Genomic DNA, 24,313 nt, shown 5'->3' with positions numbered 1-24,313 from the left:
AAGGTAGATTCAGATGACATTGGCAAGGTACTCGGCCCTGCCGGAAATTACCCTAATTCCTACTTTTCGGCACCGATCTCTTTCAGAGCGCAGGAGAGCTTGCGTCAGAAGGCGGGTCCAGGTGGATGCAGAGGACGCGGGCTTTGACTTGGCTGAGTGCGTGAGTGAGGAGGGCACGGGACAGCTAGTAGGGCAAACCCTGAACCCTCTCAAGAGGCTGGTTTCTAGAACTATCTTCCAAATGGCAGTGTTACCTTGTGAAAGGCAGGGAAAGACCCACACCCTAGTTAGAGGGAGCTCACTTTGGACCTTGGCGTGAAGAGGGCCGATGCAGAGAGGAGAAAAGGGAAAGCGACCTGAACCCTGATTACAGGGCAGTCACCCTTTCTTTAATATAATACACCTCCTTTACACAATGAGGGTGCGGGGGAGTCCTGAATGTGAAAAGATCTGGAAATGAACAGGTAAGGGAGGGATCCTGCTGAGTGTCCCCTTTCCAATCAATCCTCCGTCCCTCAGCGACTCCCTTCCCGACTTACCTCCTACCCCACCAAGAAAATGACAACTTTGTGCCCCCTACCTTTAGCAGAAAAGACCCCTTTTACTTGTGACGCGGTCCTGTTAGTAGGGTTAGGTGCACCCACGTGCCGGCTCTGAATACCACCGCATCTACCTACAACATCTCAACATGAACACATTTCAGAAAGGACCGCCACCTCAATCTCTTCCAACGTAGCCCGAGGAATCTCCTCTCTTTATCACCAAAGAGACACAAGGCCGGGAATTCGGACACAACTAACGGAGCTGTCCGAATCCCTACAGTTGACGCTCGTCAGTCCGACAGTGTTCTTTCTTGTGCACAAGAAAACAAAGGGTGAAAGTTGTGGTTGGTTGAGCGGTGTAAATTGGGCAGGGCAAAAGGACTTGAGGAAGGATTACACGGAAGTGAGGGTCCGAAAGGAGCCCCCCACCTCCCCTGTTCATTTCCAGACTTTGTGACGTTTGCTTGGTTGGGCCATTTCTTGGCTTTTTTGAGAAAAGGGGCGAATTTTCCACGGCCTCCGCCATCCCCTTACAGCCGCCCCTTCGCCACACCATGTTCCATCTGACCGGGATAGGTCCCAGATAAGATTTCACTTCAAATCTCAAAAAAGCCAAGTAGAAATCATTCTGTGGGAATTTACTGTGACTAAGAGAAACAGAAGTTCAACTCTTCTGAAGTGGTGGAGGGTCGGGGGGAGTCGCTAAGCCACAGGCACAGAAAGGCTCCCCTAGCTTAAGCGTGAGAGGTATAAGACGTTACACCCTGGTTACCGGGCAGTCATTTTGCCGGGCGTGTCAAAGTGACCTGTGGCTTAATTTGCATGGCAAAGGAGACCGAAAGCCTCCTTACAGGGTGGTCCTTAAGCCAGGGGCCTTCCAATGGGCCAGAGCGAAAAGCGCTGTAAAGGAGAGACCTCCGTTCCCTCGGAAGTGGGTGGTCTCGTTGCCCAGCGAGTGCCAACGGCCCAAGAGGAGTTAGAAAGGGGAGACCTGCACCCTTCTGACAGGGAGAGGTCAAAGGCCCGGGGCATTTTAAAGGCTAGGTCCTAAGGAGCTCAAACTCACAGAGACCTCAACCCGTTTTAAAGGGGGCTCGCTCCTCCTCAGCTATGGAAGGGACCCATAAAGCATTTTGGTTGGCAAGGAATGGACCGTGATCCTTGTTTACAGGGAGGTCCTTTTACCGGGCAGCTGAAGGGGGATTAAGCCTGTGAGGAGAAGTGTCGAACCCGATCCCTCGGTACAGGGGTGCGGTGTGTGCTGTGTGTGCGGTGTGTGCAGCCGTTGGCCGTGGCTTTTTCTTCCCTTTTCCTGCAGTTTCTTTGGTGCTTGTGTCGTCTTGTCCATTTTGTCCTTTGAGTTGCTAGAAAGAGAGAGGTGAAGCGGGTTAGGTGTGGCTCAGTAGAGAGCACGTGTACAAGGTAGATTCAGATGACATTGGCAAGGTACTCGGCCCTGCCGGAAATTACCCTAATTCCTACTTTTCGGCACCGATCTCTTTCAGAGCGCAGGAGAGCTTGCGTCAGAAGGCGGGTCCAGGTGGATGCAGAGGACGCGGGCTTTGACTTGGCTGAGTGCGTGAGTGAGGAGGGCACGGGACAGCTAGTAGGGCAAACCCTGAACCCTCTCAAGAGGCTGGTTTCTAGAACTATCTTCCAAATGGCAGTGTTACCTTGTGAAAGGCAGGGAAAGACCCACACCCTAGTTAGAGGGAGCTCACTTTGGACCTTGGCGTGAAGAGGGCCGATGCAGAGAGGAGAAAAGGGAAAGCGACCTGAACCCTGATTACAGGGCAGTCACCCTTTCTTTAATATAATACACCTCCTTTACACAATGAGGGTGCGGGGGAGTCCTGAATGTGAAAAGATCTGGAAATGAACAGGTAAGGGAGGGATCCTGCTGAGTGTCCCCTTTCCAATCAATCCTCCGTCCCTCAGCGACTCCCTTCCCGACTTACCTCCTACCCCACCAAGAAAATGACAACTTTGTGCCCCCTACCTTTAGCAGAAAAGACCCCTTTTACTTGTGACGCGGTCCTGTTAGTAGGGTTAGGTGCACCCACGTGCCGGCTCTGAATACCACCGCATCTACCTACAACATCTCAACATGAACACATTTCAGAAAGGACCGCCACCTCAATCTCTTCCAACGTAGCCCGAGGAATCTCCTCTCTTTATCACCAAAGAGACACAAGGCCGGGAATTCGGACACAACTAACGGAGCTGTCCGAATCCCTACAGTTGACGCTCGTCAGTCCGACAGTGTTCTTTCTTGTGCACAAGAAAACAAAGGGTGAAAGTTGTGGTTGGTTGAGCGGTGTAAATTGGGCAGGGCAAAAGGACTTGAGGAAGGATTACACGGAAGTGAGGGTCCGAAAGGAGCCCCCCACCTCCCCTGTTCATTTCCAGACTTTGTGACGTTTGCTTGGTTGGGCCATTTCTTGGCTTTTTTGAGAAAAGGGGCGAATTTTCCACGGCCTCCGCCATCCCCTTACAGCCGCCCCTTCGCCACACCATGTTCCATCTGACCGGGATAGGTCCCAGATAAGATTTCACTTCAAATCTCAAAAAAGCCAAGTAGAAATCATTCTGTGGGAATTTACTGTGACTAAGAGAAACAGAAGTTCAACTCTTCTGAAGTGGTGGAGGGTCGGGGGGAGTCGCTAAGCCACAGGCACAGAAAGGCTCCCCTAGCTTAAGCGTGAGAGGTATAAGACGTTACACCCTGGTTACCGGGCAGTCATTTTGCCGGGCGTGTCAAAGTGACCTGTGGCTTAATTTGCATGGCAAAGGAGACCGAAAGCCTCCTTACAGGGTGGTCCTTAAGCCAGGGGCCTTCCAATGGGCCAGAGCGAAAAGCGCTGTAAAGGAGAGACCTCCGTTCCCTCGGAAGTGGGTGGTCTCGTTGCCCAGCGAGTGCCAACGGCCCAAGAGGAGTTAGAAAGGGGAGACCTGCACCCTTCTGACAGGGAGAGGTCAAAGGCCCGGGGCATTTTAAAGGCTAGGTCCTAAGGAGCTCAAACTCACAGAGACCTCAACCCGTTTTAAAGGGGGCTCGCTCCTCCTCAGCTATGGAAGGGACCCATAAAGCATTTTGGTTGGCAAGGAATGGACCGTGATCCTTGTTTACAGGGAGGTCCTTTTACCGGGCAGCTGAAGGGGGATTAAGCCTGTGAGGAGAAGTGTCGAACCCGATCCCTCGGTACAGGGGTGCGGTGTGTGCTGTGTGTGCGGTGTGTGCAGCCGTTGGCCGTGGCTTTTTCTTCCCTTTTCCTGCAGTTTCTTTGGTGCTTGTGTCGTCTTGTCCATTTTGTCCTTTGAGTTGCTAGAAAGAGAGAGGTGAAGCGGGTTAGGTGTGGCTCAGTAGAGAGCACGTGTACAAGGTAGATTCAGATGACATTGGCAAGGTACTCGGCCCTGCCGGAAATTACCCTAATTCCTACTTTTCGGCACCGATCTCTTTCAGAGCGCAGGAGAGCTTGCGTCAGAAGGCGGGTCCAGGTGGATGCAGAGGACGCGGGCTTTGACTTGGCTGAGTGCGTGAGTGAGGAGGGCACGGGACAGCTAGTAGGGCAAACCCTGAACCCTCTCAAGAGGCTGGTTTCTAGAACTATCTTCCAAATGGCAGTGTTACCTTGTGAAAGGCAGGGAAAGACCCACACCCTAGTTAGAGGGAGCTCACTTTGGACCTTGGCGTGAAGAGGGCCGATGCAGAGAGGAGAAAAGGGAAAGCGATCTGAACCCTGATTACAGAGCAGTCACCTTTTCTTTAGTAAAAATACACCTCCTTTACACAATGAGGGTGGGGGGAGTCCTGAATGTGAAAAGATCTGGAAATGAACAGGTAAGGGAGGGATCCTTCTGCGTGTCCCCTTTCCAATCAATCCTCCGTCCCTCAGCGACATCCTTCCCGACTTACCTCCTACCCCACCAAGAAAATGACAACTTTGTGCCCCCTACCTTTACCAGAAAAGACCCTTCTTACTTGTGACGCGGTCCTGTTAGTAAGGTTAGGTGCACCCACGTGCCGGCTCTGAATACCACCGCATCTACCTACAACATCTCAACATGAACACATTTCAGAAAGGACCGCCACCTCAATCTCTTCCAACGTAGCCCGAGGAATCTCCTCTCTTTATCACCAAAGAGACACAAGGCCGGGAATTCGGACACAACTAACGGAGCTGTCCGAATCCCTACAGTTGACGCTCGTCAGTCCGACAGTGTTCTTTCTTGTGCACAAGAAAACAAAGGGTGAAAGTTGTGGTTGGTTGAGCGGTGTAAATTGGGCAGGGCAAAAGGACTTGAGGAAGGATTACACGGAAGTGAGGGTCCGAAAGGAGCCCCCCACCTCCCCTGTTCATTTCCAGACTTTGTGACGTTTGCTTGGTTGGGCCATTTCTTGGCTTTTTTGAGAAAAGGGGCGAATTTTCCACGGCCTCCGCCATCCCCTTACAGCCGCCCCTTCTCCACACCATGTTCCATCTGACCGGGATAGGTCCCAGATAAGATTTCACTTCAAATCTCAAAAAAGCCAAGTAGAAATCATTCTGTGGGAATTTACTGTGACTAAGAGAAACAGAAGTTCAACCCTTCTGAAGTGGTGGAGGGTCCGGGGGAGTCGCTAAGCCACAGGCACAGAAAGGCTCCCCTAGCTTAAGCGTGAGAGGTATAAGACCTTACACCCTGGTTACCGGGCAGTCATTTTGCCGGGCGTGTCAAAGTGACCTGTGGCTTAATTTGCATGGCAAAGGAGACCGAAAGCCTCCTTACAGGGTGGTCCTTAAGCCAGGGGCCTTCCAATGGGCCAGAGCGAAAAGCGCTGTAAAGGAGAGACCTCCGTTCCCTCGGAAGTGGGTGGTCTCGTTGCCCAGCGAGTGCCAACGGCCCAAGAGGAGTTAGAAAGGGGAGACCTGCACCCTTCTGACAGGGAGAGGTCAAAGGCCCGGGGCATTTTAAAGGCTAGGTCCTAAGGAGCTCAAGCTCACAGAGACCTCAACCCGTTTTAAAGGGGGCTCGCTCCTCCTCAGCTATGGAAGGGACCCATAAAGCATTTTGGTTGGCAAGGAATGGACCGTGATCCTTGTTTACAGGGAGGTCCTTTTACCGGGCAGCTGAAGGGGGATTAAGCCTGTGAGGAGAAGTGTCGAACCCGATCCCTCGGGAGAGGGGTGCGGTGTGTGCGGTGTGTGCAGCCGTTGGCCGTGGCTTTTTCTTCCCTTTTCCTGCAGTTTCTTTGGTGCTTGTGTCGTCTTGTCCATTTTGTCCTTTGAGTTGCTAGAAAGAGAGAGGTGAAGCGGGTTAGGTGTGGCTCAGTAGAGAGCACGTGTACAAGGTAGATTCAGATGACATTGGCAAGGTACTCGGCCCTGCCGGAAATTACCCTAATTCCTACTTTTCGGCACCGATCTCTTTCAGAGCGCAGGAGAGCTTGCGTCAGAAGGCGGGTCCAGGTGGATGCAGAGGACGCGGGCTTTGACTTGGCTGAGTGCGTGAGTGAGGAGGGCACGGGACAGCTAGTAGGACAAACCCTGAACCCTCTCAAGAGGCTGGTTTCTAGAACTATCTTCCAAATGGCAGTGTTACCTTGTGAAAGGCAGGGAAAGACCCACACCCTAGTTAGAGGGAGCTCAGTTGGACCTTGGCGTGAAGAGGGCCGATGCAGAGAGGAGAAAAGGGAAAGCGATCTGAACCCTGATTACAGAGCAGTCACCTTTTCTTTAGTAAAAATACACCTCCTTTACACAATGAGGGTGGGGGGAGTCCTGAATGTGAAAAGATCTGGAAATGAACAGGTAAGGGAGGGATCCTTCTGCGTGTCCCCTTTCCAATCAATCCTCCGTCCCTCAGCGACATCCTTCCCGACTTACCTCCTACCCCACCAAGAAAATGACAACTTTGTGCCCCCTACCTTTACCAGAAAAGACCCTTCTTACTTGTGACGCGGTCCTGTTAGTAAGGTTAGGTGAACCCACGTGCCGGCTCTGAATACCACCGCATCTACCTACAACATCTCAACATGAACACATTTCAGAAAGGACCGCCACCTCAATCTCTTCCAACGTAGCCCGAGGAATCTCCTCTCTTTATCACCAAAGATACACAAGGCCGGGAATTCGGACACAACTAACGGAGCTGTCCGAATCCCTACAGTTGACGCTCGTCAGTCCGACAATGTTCTTTCTTGTGCACAAGAAAACAAAGGGTGAAAGTTGTGGTTGGTTGAGCGGTGTAAATTGGGCAGGGCAAAAGGACTTGAGGAAGGATTACACGGAAGTGAGGGTCCGAAAGGAGCCCCCCACCTCCCCTGTTCATTTCCAGACTTTGTGACGTTTGCTTGGTTGGGCCATTTCTTGGCTTTTTTGAGAAAAGGGGCGAATTTTCCACGGCCTCCGCCATCCCCTTACAGCCGCCCCTTCGCCACACCATGTTCCATCTGACCGGGATAGGTCCCAAATAAGATTTCACTTCAAATCTCAAAAAAGCCAAGTAGAAATCATTCTGTGGGAATTTACTGTGACTAAGAGAAACAGAAGTTCAACTCTTCTCAAGTGGTGGAGAGTCGGGGGGAGTCGCTAAGCCACAGGCACAGAAAGGCTCCCCTAGCTTAAGCGTGAGAGGTATAAGACCTTACACCCTGGTTACAGGGCAGTCATTTTGCCGGGCGTGTCAAAGTGACCTGTGGCTTAATTTGCATGGCAAAGGAGACCGAAAGCCTCCTTACAGGGTGGTCCTTAAGCCAGGGGCCTTCCAATGGGCCAGAGCGAAAAGCGCTGTAAAGGAGAGACCTCCGTTCCCTCGGAAGTGGGTGGTCTAGTTGCCCAGCGAGTGCCAACGGCCCAAGAGGAGTTAGAAAGGGGAGACCTGCACCCTTCTGACAGGGAGAGGTCAAAGGCCCGGGGCATTTTAAAGGCTAGGTCCTAAGGAGCTCAAACTCACAGAGACCTCAACCCGTTTTAAAGGGGGCTCGCTCCTCCTCAGCTATGGAAGGGACCCATAAAGCATTTTGGTTGGCAAGGAATGCACCGTGATCCTTGTTTACAGGGAGGTCCTTTTACCGGGCAGCTGAAGGGGGATTAAGCCTGTGAGGAGAAGTGTCGAACCCGATCCCTCGGTACAGGGATGCGGTGTGTGCTGTGTGTGCGGTGTGTGCAGCCGTTGGCCGTGGCTTTTTCTTCCCTTTTCCTGCAGTTTCTTTGGTGCTTGTGTCGTCTTGTCCATTTTGTCCTTTGAGTTGCTAGAAAGAGAGAGGTGAAACGGGTTAGCTGTAGCTCAGTAGAGAGCACGTGTACAAGGTAGATTCAGATGACATTGGCAAGGTACTCGGCCCTGCCGGAAATTACCCTAATTCCTACTTTTCGGCACCGATCTCTTTCAGAGCGCAGGAGAGCTTGAGGCAAAAGGCGGGTCCAGGTGGATGCAGAGGACGCGGGCTTTGACTTGGCTGAGTGCGTGAGTGAGGAGGGCACGGGACAGCTAGTAGGACAAACCCTGAACCCTCTCAAGAGGCTGGTTTCTAGAACTGCTTTCCAAATGGCAGTGTTACCTTGTGAAAGGCAGGGAAAGACCCACACCCTAGTTAGAGGGAGCTCACTTTGGACCTTGGCGTGAAGAGGGCCGATGCAGAGAGGAGAAAAGGGAAAGCGATCTGAACCCTGATTACAGAGCAGTCACCTTTTCTTTAGTAAAAATACACCTCCTTTACACAATGAGGGTGGGGGGAGTCCTGAATGTGAAAAGATCTGGAAATGAACAGGTAAGGGAGGGATCCTTCTGCGTGTCCCCTTTCCAATCAATCCTCCGTCCCTCAGCGACATCCTTCCCGACTTACCTCCTACCCCACCAAGAAAATGACAACTTTGTGCCCCCTACCTTTACCAGAAAAGACCCTTCTTACTTGTGACGCGGTCCTGTTAGTAAGGTTAGGTGCACCCACGTGCCGGCTCTGAATACCACCGCATCTACCTACAACATCTCAACATGAACACATTTCAGAAAGGACCGCCACCTCAATCTCTTCCAACGTAGCCCGAGGAATCTCCTCTCTTTATCACCAAAGAGACACAAGGCCGGGAATTCGGACACAACTAACGGAGCTGTCCGAATCCCTACAGTTGACGCTCGTCAGTCCGACAGTGTTCTTTCTTGTGCACAAGAAAACAAAGGGTGAAAGTTGTGGTTGGTTGAGCGGTGTAAATTGGGCAGGGCAAAAGGACTTGAGGAAGGATTACACGGAAGTGAGGGTCCGAAAGGAGCCCCCCACCTCCCCTGTTCATTTCCAGACTTTGTGACGTTTGCTTGGTTGGGCCATTTCTTGGCTTTTTTGAGAAAAGGGGCGAATTTTCCACGGCCTCCGCCATCCCCTTACAGCCGCCCCTTCGCCACACCATGTTCCATCTGACCGGGATAGGTCCCAGATAAGATTTCACTTCAAATCTCAAAAAAGCCAAGTAGAAATCATTCTGTGGGAATTTACTGTGACTAAGAGAAACAGAAGTTCAACCCTTCTGAAGTGGTGGAGGGTCCGGGGGAGTCGCTAAGCCACAGGCACAGAAAGGCTCCCCTAGCTTAAGCGTGAGAGGTATAAGACCTTACACCCTGGTTACCGGGCAGTCATTTTGCCGGGCGTGTCAAAGTGACCTGTGGCTTATTTGCATGGCAAAGGAGACCGAAAGCCTCCTTACAGGGTGGTCCTTAAGCCAGGGGCCTTCCAATGGGCCAGAGCGAAAAGCGCTGTAAAGGAGAGACCTCCGTTCCCTCGGAAGTGGGTGGTCTCGTTGCCCAGCGAGTGCCAACGGCCCAAGAGGAGTTAGAAAGGGGAGACCTGCACCCTTCTGACAGGGAGAGGTCAACGCCCGGGGCATTTTAAAGGCTAGGTCCTAAGGAGCTCAAACTCACAGAGACCTCAACCCGTTTTAAAGGGGGCTCGCTCCTCCTCAGCTATGGAAGGGACCCATAAAGCATTTTGGTTGGCAAGGAATGGACCGTGATCCTTGTTTACAGGGAGGTCCTTTTACCGGGCAGCTGAAGGGGGATTAAGCCTGTGAGGAGAAGTGTCGAACCCGATCCCTCGGTACAGGGGTGCGGTGTGTGCTGTGTGTGCGGTGTGTGCAGCCGTTAGCCGTGGCTTTTTCTTCCCTTTTCCTGCAGTTTCTTTGGTGCTTGTGTCGTCTTGTCCATTTTGTCCTTTGAGTTGCTAGAAAGAGAGAGGTGAAGCGGGTTAGGTGTGGCTCAGTAGAGAGCACGTGTACAAGGTAGATTCAGATGACATTGGCAAGGTACTCGGCCCTGCCGGAAATTACCCTAATTCCTACTTTTCGGCACCGATCTCTTTCAGAGCGCAGGAGAGCTTGCGTCAGAAGGCGGGTCCAGGTGGATGCAGAGGACGCGGGCTTTGACTTGGCTGAGTGCGTGAGTGAGGAGGGCACGGGACAGCTAGTAGGGCAAACCCTGAACCCTCTCAAGAGGCTGGTTTCTAGAACTATCTTCCAAATGGCAGTGTTACCTTGTGAAAGGCAGGGAAAGACCCACACCCTAGTTAGAGGGAGCTCACTTTGGACCTTGGCGTGAAGAGGGCCGATGCAGAGAGGAGAAAAGGGAAAGCGACCTGAACCCTGATTACAGGGCAGTCACCCTTTCTTTAATATAATACACCTCCTTTACACAATGAGGGTGCGGGGGAGTCCTGAATGTGAAAAGATCTGGAAATGAACAGGTAAGGGAGGGATCCTGCTGAGTGTCCCCTTTCCAATCAATCCTCCGTCCCTCAGCGACTCCCTTCCCGACTTACCTCCTACCCCACCAAGAAAATGACAACTTTGTGCCCCCTACCTTTAGCAGAAAAGACCCCTTTTACTTGTGACGCGGTCCTGTTAGTAGGGTTAGGTGCACCCACGTGCCGGCTCTGAATACCACCGCATCTACCTACAACATCTCAACATGAACACATTTCAGAAAGGACCGCCACCTCAATCTCTTCCAACGTAGCCCGAGGAATCTCCTCTCTTTATCACCAAAGAGACACAAGGCCGGGAATTCGGACACAACTAACGGAGCTGTCCGAATCCCTACAGTTGACGCTCGTCAGTCCGACAGTGTTCTTTCTTGTGCACAAGAAAACAAAGGGTGAAAGTTGTGGTTGGTTGAGCGGTGTAAATTGGGCAGGGCAAAAGGACTTGAGGAAGGATTACACGGAAGTGAGGGTCCGAAAGGAGCCCCCCACCTCCCCTGTTCATTTCCAGACTTTGTGACGTTTGCTTGGTTGGGCCATTTCTTGGCTTTTTTGAGAAAAGGGGCGAATTTTCCACGGCCTCCGCCATCCCCTTACAGCCGCCCCTTCGCCACACCATGTTCCATCTGACCGGGATAGGTCCCAGATAAGATTTCACTTCAAATCTCAAAAAAGCCAAGTAGAAATCATTCTGTGGGAATTTACTGTGACTAAGAGAAACAGAAGTTCAACTCTTCTGAAGTGGTGGAGGGTCGGGGGGAGTCGCTAAGCCACAGGCACAGAAAGGCTCCCCTAGCTTAAGCGTGAGAGGTATAAGACGTTACACCCTGGTTACCGGGCAGTCATTTTGCCGGGCGTGTCAAAGTGACCTGTGGCTTAATTTGCATGGCAAAGGAGACCGAAAGCCTCCTTACAGGGTGGTCCTTAAGCCAGGGGCCTTCCAATGGGCCAGAGCGAAAAGCGCTGTAAAGGAGAGACCTCCGTTCCCTCGGAAGTGGGTGGTCTCGTTGCCCAGCGAGTGCCAACGGCCCAAGAGGAGTTAGAAAGGGGAGACCTGCACCCTTCTGACAGGGAGAGGTCAAAGGCCCGGGGCATTTTAAAGGCTAGGTCCTAAGGAGCTCAAACTCACAGAGACCTCAACCCGTTTTAAAGGGGGCTCGCTCCTCCTCAGCTATGGAAGGGACCCATAAAGCATTTTGGTTGGCAAGGAATGGACCGTGATCCTTGTTTACAGGGAGGTCCTTTTACCGGGCAGCTGAAGGGGGATTAAGCCTGTGAGGAGAAGTGTCGAACCCGATCCCTCGGTACAGGGGTGCGGTGTGTGCTGTGTGTGCGGTGTGTGCAGCCGTTGGCCGTGGCTTTTTCTTCCCTTTTCCTGCAGTTTCTTTGGTGCTTGTGTCGTCTTGTCCATTTTGTCCTTTGAGTTGCTAGAAAGAGAGAGGTGAAGCGGGTTAGGTGTGGCTCAGTAGAGAGCACGTGTACAAGGTAGATTCAGATGACATTGGCAAGGTACTCGGCCCTGCCGGAAATTACCCTAATTCCTACTTTTCGGCACCGATCTCTTTCAGAGCGCAGGAGAGCTTGCGGCAGAAGGCGGGTCCAGGTGGATGCAGAGGACGCGGGCTTTGACTTGGCTGAGTGCGTGAGTGAGGAGGGCACGGGACAGCTAGTAGGGCAAACCCTGAACCCTCTCAAGAGGCTGGTTTCTAGAACTGCTTTCCAAATGGCAGTGTTACCTTGTGAAAGGCAGGGAAAGATCCACACCCTAGTTAGAGGGAGCTCACTTTGGACCTTGGCGTGAAGAGGGCCGATGCAGAGAGGAGAAAAGGGAAAGCGATCTGAACCCTGATTACAGAGCAGTCACCTTTTCTTTAGTAAAAATACACCTCCTTTACACAATGAGGGTGGGGGGAGTCCTGAATGTGAAAAGATCTGGAAATGAACAGGTAAGGGAGGGATCCTTCTGCGTGTCCCCTTTCCAATCAATCCTCCGTCCCTCAGCGACATCCTTCCCGACTTACCTCCTACCCCACCAAGAAAATGACAACTTTGTGCCCTCTACCTTTACCAGAAAAGACCCTTCTTACTTGTGACGCGGTCCTGTTAGTAAGGTTAGGTGCACCCACGTGCCGGCTCTGAATACCACCGCATCTACCTACAACATCTCAACATGAACACATTTCAGAAAGGACCGCCACCTCAATCTCTTCCAACCTAGCTCGAGGAATCTCCTCTCTTTATCACCAAAGAGACACAAGGCCGGGAATTCGGACACAACAAACGGAGCTGTCCGAATCCCTACAGTTGACGCTCGTCAGTCCGACAGTGTTCTTTCTTGTGCACAAGAAAACAAAGGGGAAAGTTGTGGTTGGTTGAGCGGTGTAAATTGGGCAGGGCAAAAGGACTTGAGGAAGGATTACACGGAAGTGAGGGTCCGAAAGGAGCCCCCCACCTCCCCTGTTCATTTCCAGACTTTGTGACGTTTGCTTGGTTGGGCCATTTCTTGGCTTTTTTGAGAAAAGGGGCGAATTTTCCACGGCCTCCGCCATCCCCTTACAGCCGCCCCTTCTCCACACCATGTTCCATCTGACCGGGATAGGTCCCAGATAAGATTTCACTTCAAATCTCAAAAAAGCCAAGTAGAAATCATTCTGTGGGAATTTACTGTGACTAAGAGAAACAGAAGTTCAACCCTTCTGAAGTGGTGGAGGGTCCGGGGGAGTCGCTAAGCCACAGGCACAGAAAGGCTCCCCTAGCTTAAGCGTGAGAGGTATAAGACCTTACACCCTGGTTACAGGGCAGTCATTTTGCCGGGCGTGTCAAAGTGACCTGTGGCTTATTTGCATGGCAAAGGAGAGCGAAAGCCTCCTTACAGGGTGGTCCTTAAGCCAGGGGCCTTCCAATGGGCCAGAGCGAAAAGCGCTGTAAAGGAGAGACCTCCGTTCCCTCGGAAGTGGGTGGTCTAGTTGCCCAGCGAGTGCCAACGGCCCAAGAGGAGTTAGAAAGGGGAGACCTGCACCCTTCTGACAGGGAGAGGTCAAAGGCCCGGGGCATTTTAAAGGCTAGGTCCTAAGGAGCTCAAACTCACAGAGACCTCAACCCGTTTTAAAGGGGGCTCGCTCCTCCTCAGCTATGGAAGGGACCCATAAAGCATTTTGGTTGGCAAGGAATGGACCGTGATCCTTGTTTACAGGGAGGTCCTTTTACCGGGCAGCTGAAGGGGGATTAAGCCTGTGAGGAGAAGTGTCGAACCCGATCCCTCGGTACAGGGATGCGGTGTGTGCTGTGTGTGCGGTGTGTGCAGCCGTTGGCCGTGGCTTTTTCTTCCCTTTTCCTGCAGTTTCTTTGGTGCTTGTGTCGTCTTGTCCATTTTGTCCTTTGAGTTGCTAGAAAGAGAGAGGTGAAACGGGTTAGCTGTGGCTCAGTAGAGAGCACGTGTACAAGGTAGATTCAGATGACATTGGCAAGGTACTCGGCCCTGCCGGAAATTACCCTAATTCCTACTTTTCGGCACCGATCTCTTTCAGAGCGCAGGAGAGCTTGAGGCAAAAGGCGGGTCCAGGTGGATGCAGAGGACGCGGGCTTTGACTTGGCTGAGTGCGTGAGTGAGGAGGGCACGGGACAGCTAGTAGGACAAACCCTGAACCCTCTCAAGAGGCTGGTTTCTAGAACTGCTTTCCAAATGGCAGTGTTACCTTGTGAAAGGCAGGGAAAGACCCACACCCTAGTTAGAGGGAGCTCACTTTGGACCTTGGCGTGAAGAGGGCCGATGCAGAGAGGAGAAAAGGGAAAGCGATCTGAACCCTGATTACAGAGCAGTCACCTTTTCTTTAGTAAAAATACACCTCCTTTACACAATGAGGGTGGGGGGAGTCCTGAATGTGAAAAGATCTGGAAATGAACAGGTAAGGGAGGGATCCTTCTGCGTGTCCCCTTTCCAATCAATCCTCCGTCCCTCAGCGACATCCTTCCCGACTTACCTCCTACCCCACCAAGAAAATGACAACTTTGTGCCCCCTACCTTTACCAGAAAAGACCCTTCTTACTTGTGACGCGGTCCTGTTAGTAAGGTTAGGTGCACCCACGTGCCGGCTCTGAATACCACCGCATCTACCTACAACATCTCAACATGAACACATTTCAGAAAGGACCGCCACCTCAATCTCTTCCAACGTAGCCCGAGGAATCTCCTCTCTTTATCACCAAAGAGACACAAGGCCGGGAATTCGGACACAACTAACGGAGCTGTCCGAATCCCTACAGTTGACGCTCGTCAGTCCGACAGTGTTCTTTCTTGTGCACAAGAAAACAAAGGGTGAAAGTTGTGGTTGGTTGAGCGGTGTAAATTGGGCAGGGCAAAAGGACTTGAGGAAGGATTACACGGAAGTGAGGGTCCGAAAGGAGCCCCCCACCTCCCCTGTTCATTTCCAGACTTTGTGACGTTTGCTTGGTTGGGCCATTTCTTGGCTTTTTTGAGAAAAGGGGCGAATTTTCCACGGCCTGCGCCATCCCCTTACAGCCGCCCCTTCGCCACACCATGTTCCATCTGACCGGGATAGGTCCCAGATAAGATTTCACTTCAAATCTCAAAAAAGCCAAGTAGAAATCATTCTGTGGGAATTTACTGTGACTAAGAGAAACAGAAGTTCAACCCTTCTGAAGTGGTGGAGGGTCCGGGGGAGTCGCTAAGCCACAGGCACAGAAAGGCTCCCCTAGCTTAAGCGTGAGAGGTATAAGACCTTACACCCTGGTTACCGGGCAGTCATTTTGCCGGGCGTGTCAAAGTGACCTGTGGCTTATTTGCATGGCAAAGGAGACCGAAAGCCTCCTTACAGGGTGGTCCTTAAGCCAGGGGCCTTCCAATGGGCCAGAGCGAAAAGCGCTGTAAAGGAGAGACCTCCGTTCCCTCGGAAGTGGGTGGTCTCGTTGCCCAGCGAGTGCCAACGGCCCAAGAGGAGTTAGAAAGGGGAGACCTGCACCCTTCTGACAGGGAGAGGTCAACGCCCGGGGCATTTTAAAGGCTAGGTCCTAAGGAGCTCAAACTCACAGAGACCTCAACCCGTTTTAAAGGGGGCTCGCTCCTCCTCAGCTATGGAAGGGACCCATAAAGCATTTTGGTTGGCAAGGAATGGACCGTGATCCTTGTTTACAGGGAGGTCCTTTTACCGGGCAGCTGAAGGGGGATTAAGCCTGTGAGGAGAAGTGTCGAACCCGATCCCTCGGTACAGGGGTGCGGTGTGTGCTGTGTGTGCGGTGTGTGCAGCCGTTAGCCGTGGCTTTTTCTTCCCTTTTCCTGCAGTTTCTTTGGTGCTTGTGTCGTCTTGTCCATTTTGTCCTTTGAGTTGCTAGAAAGAGAGAGGTGAAGCGGGTTAGGTGTGGCTCAGTAGAGAGCACGTGTACAAGGTAGATTCAGATGACATTGGCAAGGTACTCGGCCCTGCCGGAAATTACCCTAATTCCTACTTTTCGGCACCGATCTCTTTCAGAGCGCAGGAGAGCTTGCGTCAGAAGGCGGGTCCAGGTGGATGCAGAGGACGCGGGCTTTGACTTGGCTGAGTGCGTGAGTGAGGAGGGCACGGGACAGCTAGTAGGGCAAACCCTGAACCCTCTCAAGAGGCTGGTTTCTAGAACTATCTTCCAAATGGCAGTGTTACCTTGTGAAAGGCAGGGAAAGACCCACACCCTAGTTAGAGGGAGCTCACTTTGGACCTTGGCGTGAAGAGGGCCGATGCAGAGAGGAGAAAAGGGAAAGCGACCTGAACCCTGATTACAGGGCAGTCACCCTTTCTTTAATATAATACACCTCCTTTACACAATGAGGGTGCGGGGGAGTCCTGAATGTGAAAAGATCTGGAAATGAACAGGTAAGGGAGGGATCCTGCTGAGTGTCCCCTTTCCAATCAATCCTCCGTCCCTCAGCGACTCCCTTCCCGACTTACCTCCTACCCCACCAAGAAAATGACAACTTTGTGCCCCCTACCTTTAGCAGAAAAGACCCCTTTTACTTGTGACGCGGTCCTGTTAGTAGGGTTAGGTGCACCCACGTGCCGGCTCTGAATACCACCGCATCTACCTACAACATCTCAACATGAACACATTTCAGAAAGGACCGCCACCTCAATCTCTTCCAACGTAGCCCGAGGAATCTCCTCTCTTTATCACCAAAGAGACACAAGGCCGGGAATTCGGACACAACTAACGGAGCTGTCCGAATCCCTACAGTTGACGCTCGTCAGTCCGACAGTGTTCTTTCTTGTGCACAAGAAAACAAAGGGTGAAAGTTGTGGTTGGTTGAGCGGTGTAAATTGGGCAGGGCAAAAGGACTTGAGGAAGGATTACACGGAAGTGAGGGTCCGAAAGGAGCCCCCCACCTCCCCTGTTCATTTCCAGACTTTGTGACGTTTGCTTGGTTGGGCCATTTCTTGGCTTTTTTGAGAAAAGGGGCGAATTTTCCACGGCCTCCGCCATCCCCTTACAGCCGCCCCTTCGCCACACCATGTTCCATCTGACCGGGATAGGTCCCAGATAAGATTTCACTTCAAATCTCAAAAAAGCCAAGTAGAAATCATTCTGTGGGAATTTACTGTGACTAAGAGAAACAGAAGTTCAACTCTTCTGAAGTGGTGGAGGGTCGGGGGGAGTCGCTAAGCCACAGGCACAGAAAGGCTCCCCTAGCTTAAGCGTGAGAGGTATAAGACGTTACACCCTGGTTACCGGGCAGTCATTTTGCCGGGCGTGTCAAAGTGACCTGTGGCTTAATTTGCATGGCAAAGGAGACCGAAAGCCTCCTTACAGGGTGGTCCTTAAGCCAGGGGCCTTCCAATGGGCCAGAGCGAAAAGCGCTGTAAAGGAGAGACCTCCGTTCCCTCGGAAGTGGGTGGTCTCGTTGCCCAGCGAGTGCCAACGGCCCAAGAGGAGTTAGAAAGGGGAGACCTGCACCCTTCTGACAGGGAGAGGTCAAAGGCCCGGGGCATTTTAAAGGCTAGGTCCTAAGGAGCTCAAACTCACAGAGACCTCAACCCGTTTTAAAGGGGGCTCGCTCCTCCTCAGCTATGGAAGGGACCCATAAAGCATTTTGGTTGGCAAGGAATGGACCGTGATCCTTGTTTACAGGGAGGTCCTTTTACCGGGCAGCTGAAGGGGGATTAAGCCTGTGAGGAGAAGTGTCGAACCCGATCCCTCGGTACAGGGGTGCGGTGTGTGCTGTGTGTGCGGTGTGTGCAGCCGTTGGCCGTGGCTTTTTCTTCCCTTTTCCTGCAGTTTCTTTGGTGCTTGTGTCGTCTTGTCCATTTTGTCCTTTGAGTTGCTAGAAAGAGAGAGGTGAAGCGGGTTAGGTGTGGCTCAGTAGAGAGCACGTGTACAAGGTAGATTCAGATGACATTGGCAAGGTACTCGGCCCTGCCGGAAATTACCCTAATTCCTACTTTTCGGCACCGATCTCTTTCAGAGCGCAGGAGAGCTTGCGTCAGAAGGCGGGTCCAGGTGGATGCAGAGGACGCGGGCTTTGACTTGGCTGAGTGCGTGAGTGAGGAGGGCACGGGACAGCTAGTAGGGCAAACCCTGAACCCTCTCAAGAGGCTGGTTTCTAGAACTGCTTTCCAAATGGCAGTGTTACCTTGTGAAAGGCAGGGAAAGATCCACACCCTAGTTAGAGGGAGCTCACTTTGGACCTTGGCGTGAAGAGGGCCGATGCAGAGAGGAGAAAAGGGAAAGCGATCTGAACCCTGATTACAGAGCAGTCACCTTTTCTTTAGTAAAAATACACCTCCTTTACACAATGAGGGTGGGGGGAGTCCTGAATGTGAAAAGATCTGGAAATGAACAGGTAAGGGAGGGATCCTTCTGCGTGTCCCCTTTCCAATCAATCCTCCGTCCCTCAGCGACATCCTTCCCGACTTACCTCCTACCCCACCAAGAAAATGACAACTTTGTGCCCTCTACCTTTACCAGAAAAGACCCTTCTTACTTGTGACGCGGTCCTGTTAGTAAGGTTAGGTGCACCCACGTGCCGGCTCTGAATACCACCGCATCTACCTACAACATCTCAACATGAACACATTTCAGAAAGGACCGCCACCTCAATCTCTTCCAACCTAGCTCGAGGAATCTCCTCTCTTTATCACCAAAGAGACACAAGGCCGGGAATTCGGACACAACAAACGGAGCTGTCCGAATCCCTACAGTTGACGCTCGTCAGTCCGACAGTGTTCTTTCTTGTGCACAAGAAAACAAAGGGGAAAGTTGTGGTTGGTTGAGCGGTGTAAATTGGGCAGGGCAAAAGGACTTGAGGAAGGATTACACGGAAGTGAGGGTCCGAAAGGAGCCCCCCACCTCCCCTGTTCATTTCCAGACTTTGTGACGTTTGCTTGGTTGGGCCATTTCTTGGCTTTTTTGAGAAAAGGGGCGAATTTTCCGCGGCCTCCGCCATCCCCTTACAGCCGCCCCTTCTCCACACCATGTTCCATCTGACCGGGATAGGTCCCAGATAAGATTTCACTTCAAATCTCAAAAAAGCCAAGTAGAAATCATTCTGTGGGAATTTACTGTGACTAAGAGAAACAGAAGTTCAACCCTTCTGAAGTGGTGGAGGGTCCGGGGGAGTCGCTAAGCCACAGGCACAGAAAGGCTCCCCTAGCTTAAGCGTGAGAGGTATAAGACCTTACACCCTGGTTACAGGGCAGTCATTTTGCCGGGCGTGTCAAAGTGACCTGTGGCTTATTTGCATGGCAAAGGAGAGCGAAAGCCTCCTTACAGGGTGGTCCTTAAGCCAGGGGCCTTCCAATGGGCCAGAGCGAAAAGCGCTGTAAAGGAGAGACCTCCGTTCCCTCGGAAGTGGGTGGTCTCGTTGCCCAGCGAGTGCCAACGGCCCAAGAGGAGTTAGAAAGCGGAGACCTGCACCCTTCTGACAGGGAGAGGTCAAAGGCCCGGGGCATTTTAAAGGCTAGGTCCTAAGGAGCTCAAACTCACAGAGACCTCAACCCGTTTTAAAGGGGGCTCGCTCCTCCTCAGCTATGGAAGGGACCCATAAAGCATTTTGGTTGGCAAGGAATGGACCGTGATCCTTGTTTACAGGGAGGTCCTTTTACCGGGCAGCTGAAGGGGGATTAAGCCTGTGAGGAGAAGTGTCGAACCCGATCCCTCGGTACAGGGATGCGGTGTGTGCTGTGTGTGCGGTGTGTGCAGCCGTTGGCCGTGGCTTTTTCTTCCCTTTTCCTGCAGTTTCTTTGGTGCTTGTGTCGTCTTGTCCATTTTGTCCTTTGAGTTGCTAGAAAGAGAGAGGTGAAGCGGGTTAGGTGTGGCTCAGTAGAGAGCACGTGTACAAGGTAGATTCAGATGACATTGGCAAGGTACTCGGCCCTGCCGGAAATTACCCTAATTCCTACTTTTCGGCACCGATCTCTTTCAGAGCGCAGGAGAGCTTGAGGCAAAAGGCGGGTCCAGGTGGATGCAGAGGACGCGGGCTTTGACTTGGCTGAGTGCGTGAGTGAGGAGGGCACGGGACAGCTAGTAGGACAAACCCTGAACCCTCTCAAGAGGCTGGTTTCTAGAACTGCTTTCCAAATGGCAGTGTTACCTTGTGAAAGGCAGGGAAAGACCCACACCCTAGTTAGAGGGAGCTCACTTTGGACCTTGGCGTGAAGAGGGCCGATGCAGAGAGGAGAAAAGGGAAAGCGATCTGAACCCTGATTACAGAGCAGTCACCTTTTCTTTAGTAAAAATACACCTCCTTTACACAATGAGGGTGGGGGGAGTCCTGAATGTGAAAAGATCTGGAAATGAACAGGTAAGGGAGGGATCCTTCTGCGTGTCCCCTTTCCAATCAATCCTCCGTCCCTCAGCGACATCCTTCCCGACTTACCTCCTACCCCACCAAGAAAATGACAACTTTGTGCCCCCTACCTTTACCAGAAAAGACCCTTCTTACTTGTGACGCGGTCCTGTTAGTAAGGTTAGGTGCACCCACGTGCCGGCTCTGAATACCACCGCATCTACCTACAACATCTCAACATGAACACATTTCAGAAAGGACCGCCACCTCAATCTCTTCCAACCTAGCTCGAGGAATCTCCTCTCTTTATCACCAAAGAGACACAAGGCCGGGAATTCGGACACAACAAACGGAGCTGTCCGAATCCCTACAGTTGACGCTCGTCAGTCCGACAGTGTTCTTTCTTGTGCACAAGAAAACAAAGGGGAAAGTTGTGGTTGGTTGAGCGGTGTAAATTGGGCAGGGCAAAAGGACTTGAGGAAGGATTACACGGAAGTGAGGGTCCGAAAGGAGCCCCCCACCTCCCCTGTTCATTTCCAGACTTTGTGACGTTTGCTTGGTTGGGCCATTTCTTGGCTTTTTTGAGAAAAGGGGCGAATTTTCCACGGCCTCCGCCATCCCCTTACAGCCGCCCCTTCTCCACACCATGTTCCATCTGACCGGGATAGGTCCCAGATAAGATTTCACTTCAAATCTCAAAAAAGCCAAGTAGAAATCATTCTGTGGGAATTTACTGTGACTAAGAGAAACAGAAGTTCAACCCTTCTGAAGTGGTGGAGGGTCCGGGGGAGTCGCTAAGCCACAGGCACAGAAAGGCTCCCCTAGCTTAAGCGTGAGAGGTATAAGACCTTACACCCTGGTTACAGGGCAGTCATTTTGCCGGGCGTGTCAAAGTGACCTGTGGCTTATTTGCATGGCAAAGGAGAGCGAAAGCCTCCTTACAGGGTGGTCCTTAAGCCAGGGGCCTTCCAATGGGCCAGAGCGAAAAGCGCTGTAAAGGAGAGACCTCCGTTCCCTCGGAAGTGGGTGGTCTCGTTGCCCAGCGAGTGCCAACGGCCCAAGAGGAGTTAGAAAGGGGAGACCTGCACCCTTCTGACAGGGAGAGGTCAAAGGCCCGGGGCATTTTAAAGGCTAGGTCCTAAGGAGCTCAAACTCACAGAGACCTCAACCCGTTTTAAAGGGGGCTCGCTCCTCCTCAGCTATGGAAGGGACCCATAAAGCATTTTGGTTGGCAAGGAATGGACCGTGATCCTTGTTTACAGGGAGGTCCTTTTACCGGGCAGCTGAAGGGGGATTAAGCCTGTGAGGAGAAGTGTCGAACCCGATCCCTCGGTACAGGGATGCGGTGTGTGCTGTGTGTGCGGTGTGTGCAGCCGTTGGCCGTGGCTTTTTCTTCCCTTTTCCTGCAGTTTCTTTGGTGCTTGTGTCGTCTTGTCCATTTTGTCCTTTGAGTTGCTAGAAAGAGAGAGGTGAAGCGGGTTAGGTGTGGCTCAGTAGAGAGCACGTGTACAAGGTAGATTCAGATGACATTGGCAAGGTACTCGGCCCTGCCGGAAATTACCCTAATTCCTACTTTTCGGCACCGATCTCTTTCAGAGCGCAGGAGAGCTTGAGGCAAAAGGCGGGTCCAGGTGGATGCAGAGGACGCGGGCTTTGACTTGGCTGAGTGCGTGAGTGAGGAGGGCACGGGACAGCTAGTAGGACAAACCCTGAACCCTCTCAAGAGGCTGGTTTCTAGAACTGCTTTCCAAATGGCAGTGTTACCTTGTGAAAGGCAGGGAAAGACCCACACCCTAGTTAGAGGGAGCTCACTTTGGACCTTGGCGTGAAGAGGGCCGATGCAGAGAGGAGAAAAGGGAAAGCGATCTGAACCCTGATTACAGAGCAGTCACCTTTTCTTTAGTAAAAATACACCTCCTTTACACAATGAGGGTGGGGGGAGTCCTGAATGTGAAAAGATCTGGAAATGAACAGGTAAGGGAGGGATCCTTCTGCGTGTCCCCTTTCCAATCAATCCTCCGTCCCTCAGCGACATCCTTCCCGACTTACCTCCTACCCCACCAAGAAAATGACAACTTTGTGCCCCCTACCTTTACCAGAAAAGACCCTTCTTACTTGTGACGCGGTCCTGTTAGTAAGGTTAGGTGCACCCACGTGCCGGCTCTGAATACCACCGCATCTACCTACAACATCTCAACATAAACACATTTCAGAAAGGACCGCCACCTCAATCTCTTCCAACGTAGCCCGAGGAATCTCCTCTCTTTATCACCAAAGAGACACAATGCCGGGAATTCGGACACAACTAACGGAGCTGTCCGAATCCCTACAGTTGACGCTCGTCAGTCCGACAGTGTTCTTTCTTGTGCACAAGAAAAGAAAGGGTGAAAGTTGTGGTTGGTTGAGCGGTGTAAATTGGGCAGGGCAAAAGGACTTGAGGAAGGATTACACGGAAGTGAGGGTCCGAAAGGAGCCCCCCACCTCCCCTGTTCATTTCCAGACTTTGTGACGTTTGCTTGGTTGGGCCATTTCTTGGCTTTTTTGAGAAAAGGGGCGAATTTTCCACGGCCTCCGCCATCCCCTTACAGCCGCCCCTTCGCCACACCATGTTCCATCTGACCGGGATAGGTCCCAGATAAGATTTCACTTCAAATCTCAAAAAAGCCAAGTAGAAATCATTCTGTGGGAATTTACTGTGACTAAGAGAAACAGAAGTTCAACTCTTCTCAAGTGGTGGAGGGTCGGGGGGAGTCGCTAAGCCACAGGCACAGAAAGGCTCCCCTAGCTTAAGCGTGAGAGGTATAAGACCTTACACCCTGGTTACAGGGCAGTCATTTTGCCGGGCGTGTCAAAGTGACCTGTGGCTTAATTTGCATGGCAAAGGAGACCGAAAGCCTCCTTACAGGGTGGTCCTTAAGCCAGGGGCCTTCCAATGGGCCAGAGCGAAAAGCGCTGTAAAGGAGAGACCTCCGTTCCCTCGGAAGTGGGTGGTCTCGTTGCCCAGCGAGTGCCAACGGCCCAAGAGGAGTTAGAAAGGGGAGACCTGCACCCTTCTGACAGGGAGAGGTCAACGGCCCGGGGCATTTTAAAGGCTTGGTCCTAAGGAGCTCAAACTCACAGAGACCTCAACCCGTTTTAAAGGGGGCTCGCTCCTCCTCAGCTATGGAAGGGACCCATAAAGCATTTTGGTTGGCAAGGAATGGACCGTGATCCTTGTTTACAGGGAGGTCCTTTTACCGGGCAGCTGAAGGGGGATTAAGCCTGTGAGGAGAAGTGTCGAACCCGATCCCTCGGTACAGGGATGCGGTGTGTGCGGTGTGTGCAGCCGTTGGCCGTGGCTTTTTCTTCCCTTTTCCTGCAGTTTCTTTGGTGCTTGTGTCGTCTTGTCCATTTTGTCCTTTGAGTTGCTAGAAAGAGAGAGGTGAAGAGGGTTAGCTGTGGCTCAGTAGAGAGCATGTGTACAAGGTAGATTCAGATGACATTGGTAAGGTACTCGGCCCTGCCGGAAATTACCCTAATTCCTACTTTTCGGCACCGATCTCTTTCAGAGCGCAGGAGAGCTTGAGGCAAAAGGCGGGTCCAGGTGGATGCAGAGGACGCGGGCTTTGAGTTGGCTGAGTGCGTGAGTGAGGAGGGCACGGGACAGCTAGTAGGACAAACCCTGAACCCTCTCAAGAGGCTGGTTTTTAGAACTGCTTTCCAAATGGCAGTGTTACCTTGTGAAAGGCAGGGAAAGACCCACACCCTAGTTAGAGGGAGCTCACTTTGGACCTTGGCGTGAAGAGGGCCGATGCAGAGAGGAGAAAAGGGAAAGCGATCTGAACCCTGATTACAGAGCAGTCACCTTTTCTTTAGTAAAAATACACCTCCTTTACACAATGAGGGTGGGGGGAGTCCTGAATGTGAAAAGATCTGGAAATGAACTGGTAAGGGAGGGATCCTTCTGCGTGTCCCCTTTCCAATCAATCCTCCGTCCCTCAGCGACATCCTTCCCGACTTACCTCCTACCCCACCAAGAAAATGACAACTTTGTGCCCCCTACCTTTACCAGAAAAGACCCTTCTTACTTGTGACGCGGTCCTGTTAGTAAGGTTAGGTGCACCCACGTGCCGGCTCTGAATACCACCGCATCTACCTACAACATCTCAACATGAACACATTTCAGAAAGGACCGCCACCTCAATCTCTTCCAACGTAGCCCGAGGAATCTCCTCTCTTTATCACCAAAGAGACACAAGGCCGGGAATTCGGACACAACTAACGGAGCTGTCC

General features: G+C 52.1%; 1 long non-coding RNA gene across 7 annotated transcripts in view; it reads right to left on the bottom strand.

Moving 5' to 3' along the window:
- The window catches only part of LOC135979275 (uncharacterized), a 28,886-nt gene extending 6,663 nt beyond the window's left edge, over positions 1–22,223 (bottom strand). For 2 of the 7 annotated variants that reach the window (XR_010596600.1, XR_010596606.1), the window contains exons 1-7: positions 17,685–22,223; positions 15,724–17,578; positions 9,845–15,617; positions 5,926–9,738; positions 3,974–5,819; positions 2,013–3,867; positions 52–1,906 (exon numbers count right to left, since the gene is read on the bottom strand). This is a non-coding gene — a long non-coding RNA (uncharacterized LOC135979275). The remainder of the gene's footprint in view (positions 1–51; positions 1,907–2,012; positions 3,868–3,973; positions 5,820–5,925; positions 9,739–9,844; positions 15,618–15,723; positions 17,579–17,684) is intronic. The other 5 variants (XR_010596605.1, XR_010596601.1, XR_010596604.1 and 2 more) reach the window with 5 other exon arrangements.
- Between the last annotated feature and the right edge of the window lie 2,090 nt (positions 22,224–24,313).

This window comes from Chrysemys picta, unplaced genomic scaffold, assembly GCF_011386835.1.
Source record: "Chrysemys picta bellii isolate R12L10 unplaced genomic scaffold, ASM1138683v2 scaf747, whole genome shotgun sequence".
Classification (NCBI taxonomy): Eukaryota; Metazoa; Chordata; order Testudines; family Emydidae; genus Chrysemys; species Chrysemys picta.
Note: the sequence above shows the minus strand (reverse complement) of the source record. Positions and strands in the feature narration are given on the sequence as shown.